This window comes from Petaurus breviceps, unplaced genomic scaffold (assembly GCF_028583685.1).
Source record: "Petaurus breviceps papuanus isolate PSGF00001 unplaced genomic scaffold, PetGlider_PUasm1.0 175, whole genome shotgun sequence".
Taxonomy (NCBI): domain Eukaryota; kingdom Metazoa; phylum Chordata; class Mammalia; order Diprotodontia; family Petauridae; genus Petaurus; species Petaurus breviceps.
Window position 1 is genome coordinate 49,353,808 of NW_027185764.1, and position 16,841 is coordinate 49,370,648.

General features: G+C 34.7%; 1 protein-coding gene across 9 annotated transcripts in view; it reads left to right on the forward strand.

Moving 5' to 3' along the window:
- SLF1 (SMC5-SMC6 complex localization factor 1) overlaps nt 1-16,841 on the forward strand; it is a 116,215-nt gene that overhangs the window by 4,399 nt on the left and 94,975 nt on the right. For 5 of the 9 annotated variants that reach the window (XM_069085107.1, XM_069085109.1, XM_069085106.1 and 2 more), the window contains exon 2: nt 8,864-8,958. The exons of the other annotated variants lie outside the window; for them this stretch is intronic. The gene's annotated coding sequence lies outside the window, so the exon portion shown is untranslated. The remainder of the gene's footprint in view (nt 1-8,863; nt 8,959-16,841) is intronic. 9 annotated transcript variants of the gene reach the window in all.

The window sequence follows — 16,841 nt, forward strand, 5'->3', positions numbered from 1 at the left end:
TCAGTTCGTTGTCAAGTCTTATTTAATAACAAGCTAAGTTACCTAAAGACTGAATCACCAATAAGGACTTTTTGTGTTACCTGTTTGTTAAATTTTAACTAGTGAATCTGTTAATACTTAGTTTCAATCAGATAGCATCTTTATGCAGCACCCGCTTTATGCTAAGCACTGAGACACAAAGGCAAAAAAAAAAAAAGAAAATGGTTCTTGTTCTCAAGAAGCTCATAACTTGTGTACAGACAAGCCATATACAGGATAAATTTGGGGTAGACTCAGAAGGGAGAAGAGCCTAAAATCTTCTGAAAGAAGGTTAAACATTGGCTGAGGCTTGAAAGAAGCTTGGAGAGGGGTGGCTAGGTGACACCATGAATGGAGCACTGGCCCTGGAGTCAGAAGGACCTGAGTTCAAATCCTGCCTTAGACACTTAACACAAAAACTAGTCATGTGACCTTGGGCAAGTTACTTAACCCCAATTGCCCTCCAAAAAGAAAGAAAGAAAGAAGCTTGGAGGCAAAGATGAAGAAGGGAATTCCAGGCAAAAGGGTGTTAAAAGTAATTATCTGAAATAAAAGGAACTTGAGGATGAAGTTACCAAGTATCTGTGATTTAATGTGCAAGGTTAGAATTCGCATATTTAATTAAGTAATCTGACTCATCAGAGGTCAGAGTCTAGGAGTGATTTATAGAGCTGATTTTTATAACAAAAGAGAGGAATTAAAAAAAAACAACCCAGAAACTTGTTTTGAACATAATTTATTTTGACAAGGCAAGACACCTGATTAGTTTACTTCTCTTAGCCTTTCCTAATCCTATTTTGTAACCAGAAAGCATACTGGGAAAGAGAACTTGTGGTCAGTAGTTTAATCACACCTTCCCCCTGCGCCCATCTTCCTTAGAAGATTCCATTATTCAACTTACACTCTACTCAAGGGCAGGGAAAAAGGAGTTTATCCACTAAGATTGGAAAGAAGAACTTAAAGTCTGCCTAACCTTTCTCTAGCTGCCAGAAAGGGGAGCTTAGCCTCTGATCAACCTCCTGCTAGAAAAGGGAAACAGCCTTTTAAAAGTGTAATCCTATGATTATTTTATTATGTCTTACTCAAAATTATCTACTACTAAGTGATAAAGTCTTCTCTATCTATTCATTAAGTATCTAGGTAACCTAGATTTAAGAGACTGTCTGCTTTAGCTGTTAGGGCAAACTTTTCCTAAAGAAAGAAGTTTAATTCTATTATCAAACTAAAAATAAAGTAATCAATACTAATTGATTTCCTTTCATTTCCCCCCTTTGATCCAAAGAAAAACATTTCCTTATGGATCACTTGAAGTGAGAATCAAACTTCTTCAGGTGGTCTATGGCTTTAACAATCTGTCTTTTTTTTTCTTTTTGGAGGGCAGTTGGGGTTAAGTGATTTGCCCAAGGTCACACAGCTAGTTTTTGTATTAAGTGTCTGAGGCTGGATTTGAATTCAGGTCCTCCTGACTCCAGGGCTGGTGCTGTATTCACTGGGACACCTAGCTGCCCCTCACAATCTGTCTTTAGAAAGGTTTGGGTGCAATTGTAAAGTCCAGGCAATTTGCCCCATTTCCACTAACTTATCTTTAGAAGTCTGCGTAACAGTGGAAAGGGAAGCTGTAGCTCCTTCCTTAGTCTATTCTGACCTTTTTGAATATCTATTCCTACTAGGAGATATTTTTCCCCTTAGGCTATATCTGGACCAGTTTCTCCTATTAGCTGGTGATAAAACATTTATCTTTCTTCTTTTTTCTTTAAGCACAAAAAGTATGTGGATGTGATTTGGGTTGGTTTGGTGGAGGTGGTGACAGACCCCCATCTCTATGGGCCCCAGAAAATAGTTTATGTCATACCTGATTAGGTACATACAGCATTATTCCTTACCCAGTTATGGTATGAGAGGGCTTATGGGCCATAATGTTAGGATTGAAGGCAGTGATACAATTTCAAAAAGTGAGTGGGCTGTCCTACAGATTCAATTCGTATTGCCTATGGCTGGCACCTTGGCAAAATTTTCATGGGGCAGAATTTTCATTGGTACAGAAGTAATGGCACATGAAGAAATTGGAGAACAAAGTCCTTTTTTGAATTCAAAAAATGCCATTTTCCAATGAAAATCCTTGATAGAGATGAAAAAGTTCAAAGATCTCTTCTGTACTGCTGCACCACACTAGAGTTCTTTTAGCCTGCTTTGTAATTGTAGGAAGCAATAGATGTATATTTCTGGAACAAGTCACATTCTTTAGGACAGCTCTGAAGGGGCTTCTTCCTTCTAGATTTTCTTCTCAGGTTCCAAGAATATGTAGGAAGACTTAATATAAACTATTATAAAATAGAATTGTAAGAAGAATCATCACATTAAGAACACAAAATTCACCTGAAACCAGAGAATTTCAGTGGTCACATCATGAGGGCCTGAATTGGAAAGTCTTTCTCTTAAAATTAACAAGCAGATGCTTCACATAGGAAAATAATTTCACCTTCACAATTATCCATGCAATTTCACATGTAAAATTTCGGGGTTAAGTAACTTGCTCAAGGTTACACGGCCAGTTATTTCTGGGTGTGGTGCTAAGTATCTGGGCCCTGATTCGATCCCCAGGTCATCCCAACACCGGGGCCGATGCTCTTACTCACTGTGCTACCTGGCCGCCCTTACATTAAATGTATTAATTATACATTTAATGTATAAATAATTCTTAATCCAGTTTTGAAAATTGTGTCACATCTCTCACTAAGTTGCACTGATTCTCCCTTTATGAGGATATTATATTAATAGTGAAAGGCCGTTGTAGTATGACCTCCTATAAACTAAATACTCTGTCAATGGTCTCTATGGTCTGTATTATTTATGATTTAAATGACAATTCAAAATGATTCCTCACTGCAGTAGTACTATACTAGAATCTATTATTTGGTCAAAAATCTGTAATAGGGTTTATCTCTCATGTTTATTATAATGAAAAAAATGAGGCATCATTTTACACTTGGCTTTATCAATGGAATTTGCCATTTGAGAAGAAAGTCATTAGTACTTTTGTTACTTTCTGGTATAAATCATAGGCAGCCAATTGTATCATAAGATGACACAGCCAGGCTCAGAATTAACCAGAAGGGAAAATGTCTTGTATGGGAAATTGAGTCAAGAGAATCCTTACTTTAGTTTTCCTAAGCTTACCCCCTTCCCCCAACTATTCCTGGGGAGAGAGATATCCACTGGTGGGAGTTCACAGGTGCTACTCCAATTGGGCTGCTGATATGTGTGTGTGTATATACACATGCACACACACACATATACACATATATTCTTAAATGATGAACTTTACAAACATTATATGATGGCCTTATAAGAAGTCAGGAAATCAAAACTTAGAAGTGTACCAAATTAAAGTCCCACAAGATTCTGCCTTATATAACAAAGCTTCATTAATCATATGCCATGGCAGGACATAATTATTGTGTCCATGTGACAATAATCATCAACATTGTTGGTTCAAATTCACATAGTATCCATTAACATAAAGTTTTCATTTATTCAGTATAGTTGTTGCAAGCAAAATTCACTGTGTGTATTCATGTCCTAAAGTGTTTCTACATAAAAATGTTTTAGATTTTAAAACTCCCTGCTTTGTCTTACTCTGTAGATAGTATGAAAAAAGCAAAGTACATCTGGCCATTTTAGGTGAGCTTCAGAATACTGCTTGCCATATCAAAATCATTCTAAGTTCTAGAAAAAACTTTAACCCACTGAGTAATTGAAGGGAGCTACTACCACAGGAAATGGTGGAGTGGTAACTTGGTTGGTTGAATGTTGGGTAAATTGGACAGGCAGCACAGAAACTACATTCTGGAGTTTTAAGTGAATCCAGTGGTCACTAGTTTATACATTGTGAATAGATGGTTCAAAAATGTAAATTTACTACATACTAATTATTACAGCTATATTTCATAATTTTTTAAATTATTTCAAATGAAACTCATTTTATTTAAAAATTAACTCCTAAATGCCCTACTTTGGCTTGAACTCCAGGACAAGAGTTTCACAACACTGTTAGCAGGACTGATCATAAGGGACCTCCCAGACAAAGATCTCTTAGAAATATTTAACCATACTTTTCTCCCAACAGTAAGTCATTTGCTATTATTATTTACTACTATTATTATTATTTTTTAAAATTTAAAACAAAAATACCTCATTAAGTATTAACAGTTTCCTAACATATTTGTCACATTCTGTAACATACACTTATGATCTAACAGGTTTTTTTGTTTACAAGAGAAATTTTTGCATGCCCAATATCAAATATTTAAAACATGAAACTTATTACAAGTCAGATGACAATAATTCAGTGGAATCTATTTTAAAATTATATTACAGGGAAAATCATTTTTCCTCTCTCCTTTGGTATTTTATTAATCATATCTAATGACAACCAAAACCCAGTATGGAGTTATCCAGTATGGCATAATTAAAGTCAATTAAAGAGGTAGCAATAGTTCCTTTATATAGTGTTTACCACATGCTAGGGTTTTTTTGTTTTTGTTTACTAGTTCTTAAAGTTTGCTTTAAAAAATTTCAGAGGGCTGCTTTCTGTAGTTCTTTAGAATGTTCCGTTTTTGGTTTCTCAATTACTTGAACCACTTGCTAACTTACATTGTAGGGCAGTTATAATTAAGAGTGAAGTCTTACTCTTTAGGAGACTAACTTGGTGGAAAATATAACTCATTGAATATTTAATAGTTTTTTAACAATCTTAACCATATTTTAGCAATATAAGATACTAAACTTACTTTAGGCAAATGATAGCAGTTTAGTCTATTTCAAAGTAACTACCTAAGCACAGTCACAAATTCTGGTTAAGGGGATCTTCAGACCTCTTATTAAATCACAAGAATTGAAGGCAAAAGGCACTTCACCACTACAAGTTTTTGTTTTTAAAGACTTATCACGTTCACTTTAATAACTCAATAGGGAAGTAGCCTCTCTAAAATAATTTTGTGATATATTAGAAAAATTTCACCATAACAGTATCTTTTTAAAAGCATATTTTCCTAATTAAAAGAAAATTCACATTTCTAATCATATGTCTAATATTCTTCCAAATTCCATAATACATACTTTGTACATAGGAAGACAGATCAGATTTTCCAATACACTACAATTGTAAAATTTTCAAACCAATCAATTTTTAAGTTATAATTACTAGTGGCAATAACAACCTCATTTTTCACAAGGGTCCCTTATTTTTAGTTGGCTCATTAAAAAACTCATGGTGATATCCCCAGCCCACCCCCATAATTGCTTCTTTATTACTTTGAATTACTCAAAAATCCAAATCATTTCCTTTTGTTTTTCTAACTTAACCCTACCAGTGTAACTTAAGGCATTCCTAAAAAAATTACCTAAATCCTTTTTTTTAAGTGAGATCAAAACCATTCTTCAGATTTCCTTTTTCAAAACTCTAACCCCTTTTCTCTCACGTGCTATAGTCACACTGCAGGCTTCAGCTTTCCTTAAACTCTCTAGTCTTCTCTCATTCCTACTGGCTTAAACTGTCTTCATTTAATTTTATAAAACCCTTCAGAGCTGGACCTTTCTTGTTACCTTATCCAACACTTGTCTTTCTTTTTTCTACATGCTTAATTACAGGGATGCAGCACCTACAGCCTCCAGACCACATGTGACTCTCTAGGTCTTCAAGTGCAGCCCTTTGCCTGAATCCAAACTTCACAGTCTAGTATATTTCCCAGTCATATCCAAGATTGCCAGACAGACTTAATCGCTGCCTTTTATAATTTAGCACAAATTTTTATTACACAAAATCAATCAATCGCAATACTATCACCTTTTTTTGATTCCTTATGGCTTAACAAATTCAGAGTTCATTTCAATTTCTTTAAGGACTCTAGTTTTTGTAAGTGACTGTCAGATATACAACTTGCTGAGCACAACTGCAGAGTTTAAGGTTCCTTCTACTTCCTCATCAGTGACCTTGGAAAAGAAGTCGTGTATCTCAAAGTTTACCTCCTTTATGCTGAAAAAATATTCATCCATCTGGTTCCTGATCAAAACCCAACTATGGCGTAGGAATGTCAAGAGTTATTGGTATCTTAAAGGATCTCTGCTATCACTCTCACAATAGGAAGTTACTTTTTTTTTTACTACCTACCTTATTATGCACTCTAAATGAAATATTGAACAGTTTCCTCCACATGTAAACTGCCTTCCTTTCTTAGTATATAGTTTAATAGCATCATGTAAAAGCGTCCTCCATTTTGGTGCTATTGACTGTGAATGATCTTCAATTCCTCATTGCCTCTTCCTTTCACAAAGTTTTGATATTTTCTAATACTATATGTTATCAGCTTATTTAATTTTCCAGTGATTTTCAGTTAACAGAAATCCTCATTACACTAATTTACCTCACCTCAATGAAATATAACTATAATTAGTAATGGTAAGAATTTTAAAATTTCAGCTTTCACAGGTGTCATTAACTGCCAAGATTTCAAATTTTAGGGCCCAATATTATCTATGCTTTAATTTATATTTGACACACAAAAAAGATTTTGAAGTAATTTGAAGATTCTCTTCTCAAAATTCCTTTTTTATACTCATATTTATAAGCCATATACTCCTTTTAATTTGATCTTTTGTAGTCTGAGCACCCTCTGTTGTGTGCATGCACTTAATTTATGCCTATATTTTCCTATAATGATGTATTACTGTTTTGTAGTTTTAGCACCCTCTATTAAGTGTACATGCACTTGATTTATTCCTATACTTTCCTATATAAGAAACTATAATGCTATATTCTTGTTTAATTCTTATCTTCAATAATTCTTACTCTAACTTATTTTAGTTTTTCTTTTTATAGTTCTACCAAATACAGTTTTGAACTTTTACTTCCACTGATGTCAACATAAGTAACGCTGTGCTTCTAATTTACCTAAACAATTTATTTAAACTACAGTAGTATCATTAAATTACATTTACTTTTCAGTTGCTTCTTGATTTCAAAATACGCTTTTAGCACTTTGGGATTCACCTTCAGTCTGGGAGTCCTCATCAGGGCTTGCTTGGTACCTTCCGGTTGTTTAAAAGCAGTAAGCAACAGAAGGGTAAATAAATTCTACCTCTCCTTTTATTCTGTTGGACTGTGCACTTCCTTCTCTTCAGCAAGTCTGTCTGAACTCTAAGTGCAGTTTTTAAGTATACCTTTAACCTATCCTATAGTTAAAAAAACAATTTCACAATACTGAAGACTTCAGACTTGCAGACTGGCTAACTGAAACTGCTTAGCGTTTAACAGATATCTTCCTTTCTTTCTTTTCCTTCCTTTCTTTTTTTCTGGAATTATTTAAACTCAAAGGAATTTTATTCTAATTTCTCCTGTACTATTTCCGTAAGGTTTTCTTACTTTAATACTTTTCTTAATTTTGCTGAATTTCTATTTCACTGAATCTCTCCTGAGTAGATTCCATGATTAATAAAACAGTTCTTAAAATTCATACTGCAGCTTTAAAATCAATCTAGTCATTTTAAAGAACCCTTTGTGGAACAACTGATGTGTCGGTTTTTGTTTTCATTAGACTTTACAAAGTTTGCTGGTATCTGGGGTTTTGTTGTTGTTGTTTTTTGCTTTTTGGAGGGGGGAAGACAAGGCAATTGGGGTTAAGGGACTTGCCCAAGGTCACATGGCCAGTAAGTGTTAAGTGTCTGAGGTCAGATTTGAACTCTGGTTCTCCTGACTCCAGGGTCAGCGCTCTATTCACTGCACCACCTAGCTGCCCAGTTTTCTGGTATCTTAAAAGCTCATCAAAATGTTTCATGAAATTTTTCAAATCATAATTTTAAAATTTCCCAGTAGAGAATAACATTTAGTCTCTCTCTGTATATTTATTTTTATCTATCTTTCACCTCTGCAACCTTCAGTGTGGCCAGTATTGTAAAGAGAGAGAAAAAAGAGAGACTTGTCTCTTCTGGAGACTTTTTGAAAAGTTTTACTTTTTTTTTTTTTACAATCTTTCCCCCCTGGTTTATTAGACCACAGGAAAAAAACAGAACAAAACAAATGCTTGGAAGCACCAGCCAGCATAGATTAGCACAAAGCACAGATAAAATAGCACAAATTTCCCATTCTCTTAAAAGATTTTTCCAGTTGTATGTATAAAGTTCCTTTGCATGTGAAGCAAGGAACCAACAATTCCTAAACTTAGTTCTAGCATTCACAAAATGGACACTTGTAGAGCCTATAACCAGACTTGGACAATATTAAATCAGACTTGAACTTCTCCTAAATTTTCCCTAGGAGATTTTGCAGTGAGGATCTTACCTGTCTCCCCTATTAAGTATACAGATTATGATATTAATGTGCTGGGGCCCTGTTGTCAGTTTAAGATTAATTCTTCTGTTTACTGTTTGTGTTAATGGTTTTTGTAATCTGATCAATAAGAAAATGTAATTTAGTAGCAACAGAAAATCTCTTTTAGGCTAATTTGTCAGTTGAATTCACCTATTTAAAGTATACTTTGTGTGTGTGTGTGTGTGTGTGTGTGTGTGTATGTATGTATTTTAAGATAGATACAATTTAGCAAAGTTTTCCTTCTTGTTCTCTCTCTCTCTTTTTTTAAAATTTAAATTTATTTAGAATAAGTCCCAAATACAGAATTCTACTTCTAGGTTCTCTGCTAAATCACTGAAGAAAGAATTTTTTAAAGAGAAATGCCTGTTTTACTTCTTAAAAGCTTTTTCTTAAATCTTTTTTCCTAAAGAAAGGAGTTTGATCTTTTAAGTGAGCTAAAAATAAATCCAAGTAATCAATACTGTTTAATTTCCTTTTCAGGGGACTTAGAGGCAGGATGGAGCAACTGCCAGGAGGCCAGTGTCACTGACTTTCAGAGCCTTTGGCAGGGAATACATTGTAAGAACACTGAAAAGGTAGGAAGGGATATGAAGGGCTTTAAGATTGGATTTTTTTTTTTCGTTTGATCCTGGACGTGATAGGGAACTACTGGAGTTTATTAAAGAGAGGTTGATATGGTCAGATCCGTAGCTATAAGAAATCACTTTGGCAGCTGAGTGGAGGACAGAGAGGTGTCAGTTACAAAGGTAATCAGTAATATAGCTGGGACTGGAACTCAATCCTCTAAAAGGTAGAATTAAAGCTCTTTAGCACTGGTCTGGGTTAATTATACATCCATGAACATAACACATAGGAATGATATAGTGGAAAAGGCACTAAAGGATTAGGTTTGAGGCCTGACTTGAATAATTATCATTTGCATGACTTTGCAGAATGCATGTAACTTTGTGAGAGCCTCAACCTCGATATTTATAAAATGAGTTTGGGTTGTTATGTTGTTGGACTATCATATTGTAATATGATAAAGTATCTCAGGGCTCCACTTGGGCCACTAGCCTGTCACAGAGACTTGAGTCAAGGAGACCAACCAAAACACTGCTGAAATCATCCTGGCATCATGGGATGAGAGCTTATACTTGGATGGTGGCAGTGTCATAGGAGAGAAGGGGGCACATGAAGACAGAAACGACAGGACCTGAAAACTGATGGGTGTGGAGGGGAAGGAGAATGAGAAAAAGAGGATGATACTAGGTTACGTGCCATGGTTCCTGGGAGCATGTGGTACTCTTAATAGTAATAGGGAAGTTAGAAAGAGAAATTGGGGTGGGGGTCAGAGGATAATGAGTTCCATTGTGGACATGTTGAATTTAAGATACCTATGGGACACCCAGTTTGAGATATCTAATAGGAAGCTAGAGATTCAAGTCTACATTCAGGAGAGAAATGAGGTGCTGGACAAGAAGATCTGAGAGTCATCTGTCTATGTAGAGGTGATCATTGAAACCATGGGAGCTGATGAGATCCCTAAGTAAAATGATATAAAGAGGAAGAGAAGAGGGCCCAGAACAGAGGTTTGGGGGACTCTAGCAAATAATCAGGTGTGACATGAAGGAAGATTTAGCAAAGGAAGCTGAGAGGACCAGTCAAAAGGCTAGGAGAACCAAGAGAGCCGTGTCTCAAAAACCTTAGAAAGGCTTAGGAATGATTGCGAGTGTCAAAGACTGCAGAGATGTCAAGAAGGATGCAGAAGGAGAAACTAATGCACAGTGTCTGACTCACAAAAGGCATTTAATAAATACCTGTTTCCTTCCCTTCCTTTCTCTCCAATTTTATTTTATAGAAGTTTCCCTTCATACATATTCTTGTTCTAGCCAAGTTGGTCTGTTCCTATTTCCCTCAGGTAGCAGTTTTATCTCCAATCGCTGTGCCTTTGCCAAAGTGCTCCCCACCCCTCACCCTTTTCTGCAGTCTGGAATACAAGCAATCCTCACGTTCTTTAAAACATAACTAAGGCACACCAGGACTTTCAGATTGCCTCCATTATTAGCACTCTCTTGAAATTAATTTGTATATTCTTGGCATTTACTGACTTGTGTACATGTTTTATTGTTCCCCTCCCTTAAAATGTAAGCTCTGTGGTGCTTTCATTTTGTCTGCGTCTTCAGCACCTAGCATAATACCTCCTATATTGTAGGTACTTAATAGATGTTTGTTGAATTTAGCACAAGTTAGTGCATTTTTTCAAAAGCTTTTTTCTGCATGGGTAGATGTAGTGATGTGGTTTTGGTTGCTTATGTAATTTTCCTAATGTTGAACCATTTTTATAACCCTGATATAATTCTAATTTCATCATAGTGAATATTTTAAAAAATACACTGCTATATAAATTAATGCTATTTTCTCCGATCTTAGGGATAGGGACTGAACCTGTGTTTTCATTGAAATAATTTTTAGGATTTTTTTAAATGAAAATAATTTATTACATTCTGATTATTTTAATTTGTACATTTGTTGTCAGTGCCTTTTCTCATGAGTGATTTTGTGGTCATCAGTATCTACACTAAGAGAAGAAAAAGAGAAACCATTAACAAAACTCACATATCAAACCAAATTTATTGAGAAATAGTCTTTACAAATGACATAGGGCCCAGAAGGGCTGTAGACAGGATACTGTAGAATGTTGGTGGTGGTGTCAACAACAAAGGATGGCTTCCTAGCTCTCACCTTTATCCATGAAAGATCCAGTTCCTATATGTCAGTTAGTTTTCTTTGCTTCCTTGGGGTTTTAGGCTAGTGACTGATGGGGAAGTGAGGTGTGGCCTGTTACCCCCTCTCCTGGATTTATCCTTTAGGATCTTTGAACATTGTTAATTGAGGAGGGAAGTGGGGAGAGAGTCTGACTTGTCATATAGCTGATTCTTTGGACCTGTTCTCATAAAGAAGAGGGCCTGCACTTATAATCTTGACTAGGCTCTGAGCAGCATTCCAAGAACTCAAGCATCTATCAAGGACATGGCATGTGGTAATAAGCACTGGCGATAAGAGAGTCAGAAATGAAACTGTCCTTGCCCTGAAAGAGCTTATTGTCTATCCAGGGTAATATCATACACAAATATATACAGAATAAATATAAAATTTAAAAAGTTTGAGGAGGGTGCTGGCAGCTAAAGGCATCAGGAAAGATTTCCTATAGAAGGTGGAGCATTAGCAGATAGATTCTAGACAGAAGTAACCATTCATCTGCCCCAGAGGTGGCCATTAACTCTTCACAGACCTCCTGGCAAAACAATCAAACAACACTAATGAAGTTCCTGCTGCTTTGCTAGAGGCCAGGATCTAAACTCAAAGAATGAAACCAATTTTCTCCTCCCACTCTAATGGGTGAAGAAAAAACCACTTCATCAAGCTTATTCAGTTCCTGAATCTGCAATACTCAAAGCAAGCCATAGGTACACAGATGTTAACATTTTTCTCAGGACTTGATGCTCAGCCTTTCCTGTGTTGGGTTGTCTTTCATCCATGCCATCATGAAATGAATTGAGGCAGCCTTTCTTTATGTGACCCTGCTTGCTAGGATGGTGGTCTGTTTGCTAAGTTTTGAGGTTTGTTTTGGGTGTTTTGTCTTGGTTTTAAAAAACAGTATTCCTTATTTTCTGCTTCATATGTCTCTAGTTTGAGTATCAGGACCGTATTTATCTCATAAAAAGCATTTACTAGCACACACACATACATATATATGTATAATTGTAATTGTTTTATACACACACACACACAATTTCATATAACACACATACACACAGTCTTGGATACCAAGGCCCTTATCTAAAAAATTATACAAAGATTTTTTCCCCCATTGGACTGTTTTCTTTTCTTAGGTAACATTAATTTTGTTTCTTCAGAAGCTTTTAAGTTTCACATAATCAAAATTACCTTTTAAAATTGCTTCTATCTTCTGTTTAGGTTAATAATATCTTTTTTCCCCATAGCTATGAAAGGTATATGATCTACTTTTCTTCTCATTTTTTATATGATCTTTAATACTGAGGTCAGGTGTCAGTTTTGAATTTATTGTGAAATATGACATAAGATGCTATTGTAAGTCTAATTTTGCCCAGACTGCTTTCCAATTTTCCCAGCTATTTTTAATCATATAAGAAATTCTTTCATAAGTACCTTATGTTTTTTTAGTTTATCCAACCCTGGGTTACTACATACCTTTTTTTTTTTATGATTTTCCCTTATTTTTTCTGCTTCATTGATCTACTTCTCTGTCTTAAACCAGTACCAAATGGTTTTGATGACTGCTGGTTTGTAATATAATTTGAAGTCTGGAAGTACCCCCTTCATCTCAACCTTTTGTCATTATTTTCCTTAGACGTTTTGCTTATCCAAATAAATTTTGTTATAATTATAAAAAGTCTTATAAAATTTCCCTTTGATGGTTTGATTATTATAGCATTAAACTGTGAATTAACTTTCGAAGCCATTTTTATTTTTAGTGCATAGTGCATTGGTATCACCCAACCATGGTCAATGAATATTCCTCCCGTTATTGAAGTTCTTTATTTCTTTAAGGAACACTTTGTAATTGAATTCATAAAAGTATTTTATGTACTTTGCCATATGAAGATATCAATATTTTATGAATTTTGTAGTTATTTTGAATGGAATTTCCCTATTATTGCCTCTTGAATTTTGTTATCATTTTATAGAAATGCTTTTGGTTTCTGTGACTTATTCTATAACTTACAACTTTGCTTAGCTATTGTTTCAGTGGTATCTTTGCTGCTTTCCTAGGGTTTTCTAAATAAAACTTTATGTCTTCAACAAATAGTAATAGTTTTATCTCATCTTTAATTCCCTTGTCTTATTGCTATTTCTAGACTTTCTAGAACTCTGAAATAAGACTGGAGAGAGTGACTATCCTTGCTTTGGTCATATATTTATTGAAGAAGCTTCTAGTGAATCCCCATTGCACATGATGCTTGCTTTTAGTATTAGATAATTTTTATTATATTAAATAATAGCTTCTCGATGTCTATACATTGTAGGGTTTTAGATTTTTTAAAGCATTTTGTTAAAGACTTTTTTGAAATCTTTTGAAATATTTCTGTCGTTTGGGATACTTTTGTTCTTAATCCTACCTTTACTTTCTTTTAAAAATAATCAAAACATAACAAAATCAGTTCTGGGCCCTTTGTCTTATTTTGACTCATTGATGACATTTGGATTCTGAAGGAATACTCCCTCCCACCCACTTCCCTGCCCATTAGAATCTAAGCAGTTTATATAGTCTCTTTTGATTACTCACTTGTATTTTACCCTTTTATGTTTCTCTTTACTCCTTTTTTTTTGTATTTCAAAGTTTTTTTTAGGGTCTGGTCAGGAATACTTGGAAATGTTCTATTTCTACAAAAATCCTGGTTCTTCCCTGTGGGATTATATAATTAGATTGGCCAAATTATTCTCGATTATAAGCCTATAGCTCTTGCTTTTGGCCCAACATATTCCATAATTTTTGTTTCTTTACAGTTATGGCTGCTAAATTTTTTTTGAGCCTAACTGTGGTTTCTCAGTACTTACACTTACTTGAACTCTATTTTTCTAACTGCTTACAGTAATTTTCTTCCATCTACAAGTTCTATATTTGTTCCTGGGAGTTTCTTTTCAAAAGGTGACTATTGGATTCTTTCTACTTTGCCCTAAGTAGATTTGTTCTAAGAGATGTTGGCAATTTTCTTTTTAGATTTCTTGAAATGTTATTTCTATCCTTTTTATTTTATTATTCTTTTCAAGTAGTCCAGTATTTTTAAAATTATCTCTCCTTGATTTGTTTAATAGGTCATTTATTTTCTAAATGAAGTATTTTACATTTTCTTCTATTTTTTCCATCTTTTGTTATTTCTTAAGACACAGTAACATTCTATTACATTCATATACCATATTTTGGTTAACCTTTCCTCAGTTGTAGACATATATTTTGAATCTCATTCTTGTCTATTATTAAAAAAAAATCCTGCTATAAATATATTTGTTTCTGTGGAAACTTTCTATCTTTAACTAATTATCAATGGATCAAATCAGGTCTTTATCAAGCACCTGCTATGTTCCAGGTTTTGGGGATGTGATAGGCTTGGAATACACATGAAGACTGAATCAATCCTTACCTGTAGTGAGCTTGCATTTTAATGAGAGAAAACCAAGTGTTATATAAAAACACAGATAAATTTAATAAATATAGTCTCAAATGCATCAGATAGGTTAAGAAGGATTAAAGCTGAGGGAAAAAGCTCTCATATTTGGCAATTTAAGAGATCCTTGTGACTTTGAAAAGAACAGTTTAATTGAGTGATAAGATGGAGGATTGAGGTGTGAAAGGAGATAAATTGGAAGAAGTGCATCTGGACAGCTTTTTCAAGAAATTTGAGAAAGGGAAGGAAAATATAATAGCTTGAAGCATAGTAAGGACTGGTGAAGGATTTTTTTAAGAACAAGAGATTTTAATAGTATTTAAAATTTTTTCTCCTGGAATTGAAAACAAATCTAGTGGCCTAGAATATGCAGTTTCTATTCTACAGTCTTCTACTTTCTTACTTTAAAAAACTTTTTCAGGGAAATTTCTTGTAAGTAGAAAAATAATTACCATTCATTTCATTGAGACAAATGTTTTGCCCCAAAATTAATGCTCATTTGTACTCAGTGTTTATATAATTGAATTTTTAGTGCAAAAAAAACCAGCAAGCCAAGAATAAAAAGAATAATATAGATAAATAATGAAAGCAAAATTCAAAAACAAAGTGAAAAAACATACAAAGAGTAATCTTAACATATCTTTGTAAGGGGCATGATGCAGCAGATTATCATTACTATAAACTAGCAAACTATGAGTATTCTGAGAACAGAACTTAATGTAACATATGGGTGACCCACAGAAAGACCTTATTCTGTGGTACTTGGTTATATATAAGAGCCATCCTCATAGATGCAAAGAAATGCCTTTAAAGCCAAAAGAGGGATAGTGGATAGTAAGTCAAACTCGTTATGAATTCAGATTCTTGTCATCTGAATTTGTCTTATATTAGGAGGTGATTGTATTTCATTATTGTGAAAATGAAGACCTTTGGCCTTCTTTTGTTCTTCAGTATCTCCTATTCTCCATGATACCACTGAGTGGCCCAGTAGTTACATGTACAGATTTTTTAATACCTGATGATTTAGTTCATTTGGCCCTTGGGACTTAAACTCATTAAGGGTTACTAGGTGAAGTCTTACCATCTTCTTACTTATCCTGAATATCATATGACTATTAGTTATTCTAGATTTATCTTTTCCAGTACAGAGATTCTCTTGCAAATAAAATGGAACTGGAATAAGAATTGAGCAATTTGTTTTACTCCCTGTTGTTCTTTTCTTCCCCACTAAGGGGAACAGTCCTATGCATTTTTTTAATCCTCTTTTCCCCCCCAATACTACTGTTTCTTATCCTTAATTTTTTTGGACAACTCCAGTGCATTAGGAATTTTAGCATTCTCGACACTGTTCTTACAGGGCTGTGGCACCTCCATGCTTTGAGGGATGCTAACTTTTGTGCAGTATAGCAAAGGATGGAGAATTTTCCAATCAGTCATTTATCAAGCTTTCCCTAAGTACCTGTTTGGGGATTTGGAAGCAAAAATGTATACAGCTTTTTCTAGGAATTTGCCTATGAAAGCAAGGAGAAATATAGTACCATGGCATGAGTGGATCAGATGGAGTGTATGTGTCTGTGTGTGTTTCTGTGTGTTTAAATGTGGCAGAGATCTCAGCATATTTATAGGCAGAAGGGAAGTTGAAAATTAGAGAGAAGAGTTGATCAAAGGGATGAAGAGTAGGGGATGGAATCAAGGGGTTGACAGTGGTAAAGACTATGTCCTTCTTTCTCTGAGACTGGAGTCAAGAAGGAAAGGGCACTCTGTTGCCCATCTGCTGACCTTTATACTGACTGCCCCTCATGCCTGGCATGCACTCTTCACTTTTCCCTTAGAGAATCTCTTCTTTCAAGACACAATTGAAGTACCATCTTCTGTATAGAACTTTTCCTAATCCTCCAACTTCTAGTGCTCTCCCTCTCAAAATACCTTTTATTTAACTATTTTGTCTATGTGTCTAATTATTCTCTTTAAATTATTCATACTATACTTATTGCCTCCCTTATTATATCATAAGTTCTTTGAGAGAATATTTTTTCAAATGCTTTATTAACTTCTGATTTACATCATTCATTTCTGCCAGATTTTGAGTTACAAATTTTCTCCCCGTTTTTCCCCTACCCACCACCCCAAAATAGCAGTCCCACAGGATATCCCCTTCTCCAATCTGCTTTCTCCCATATTTTCTCCCATACCCCTTTTGACTTTTCCAGGGGATCTCTATGTCCCTGTATATCTTATTTCCCAATTACATGTAAAATAGTATTAAT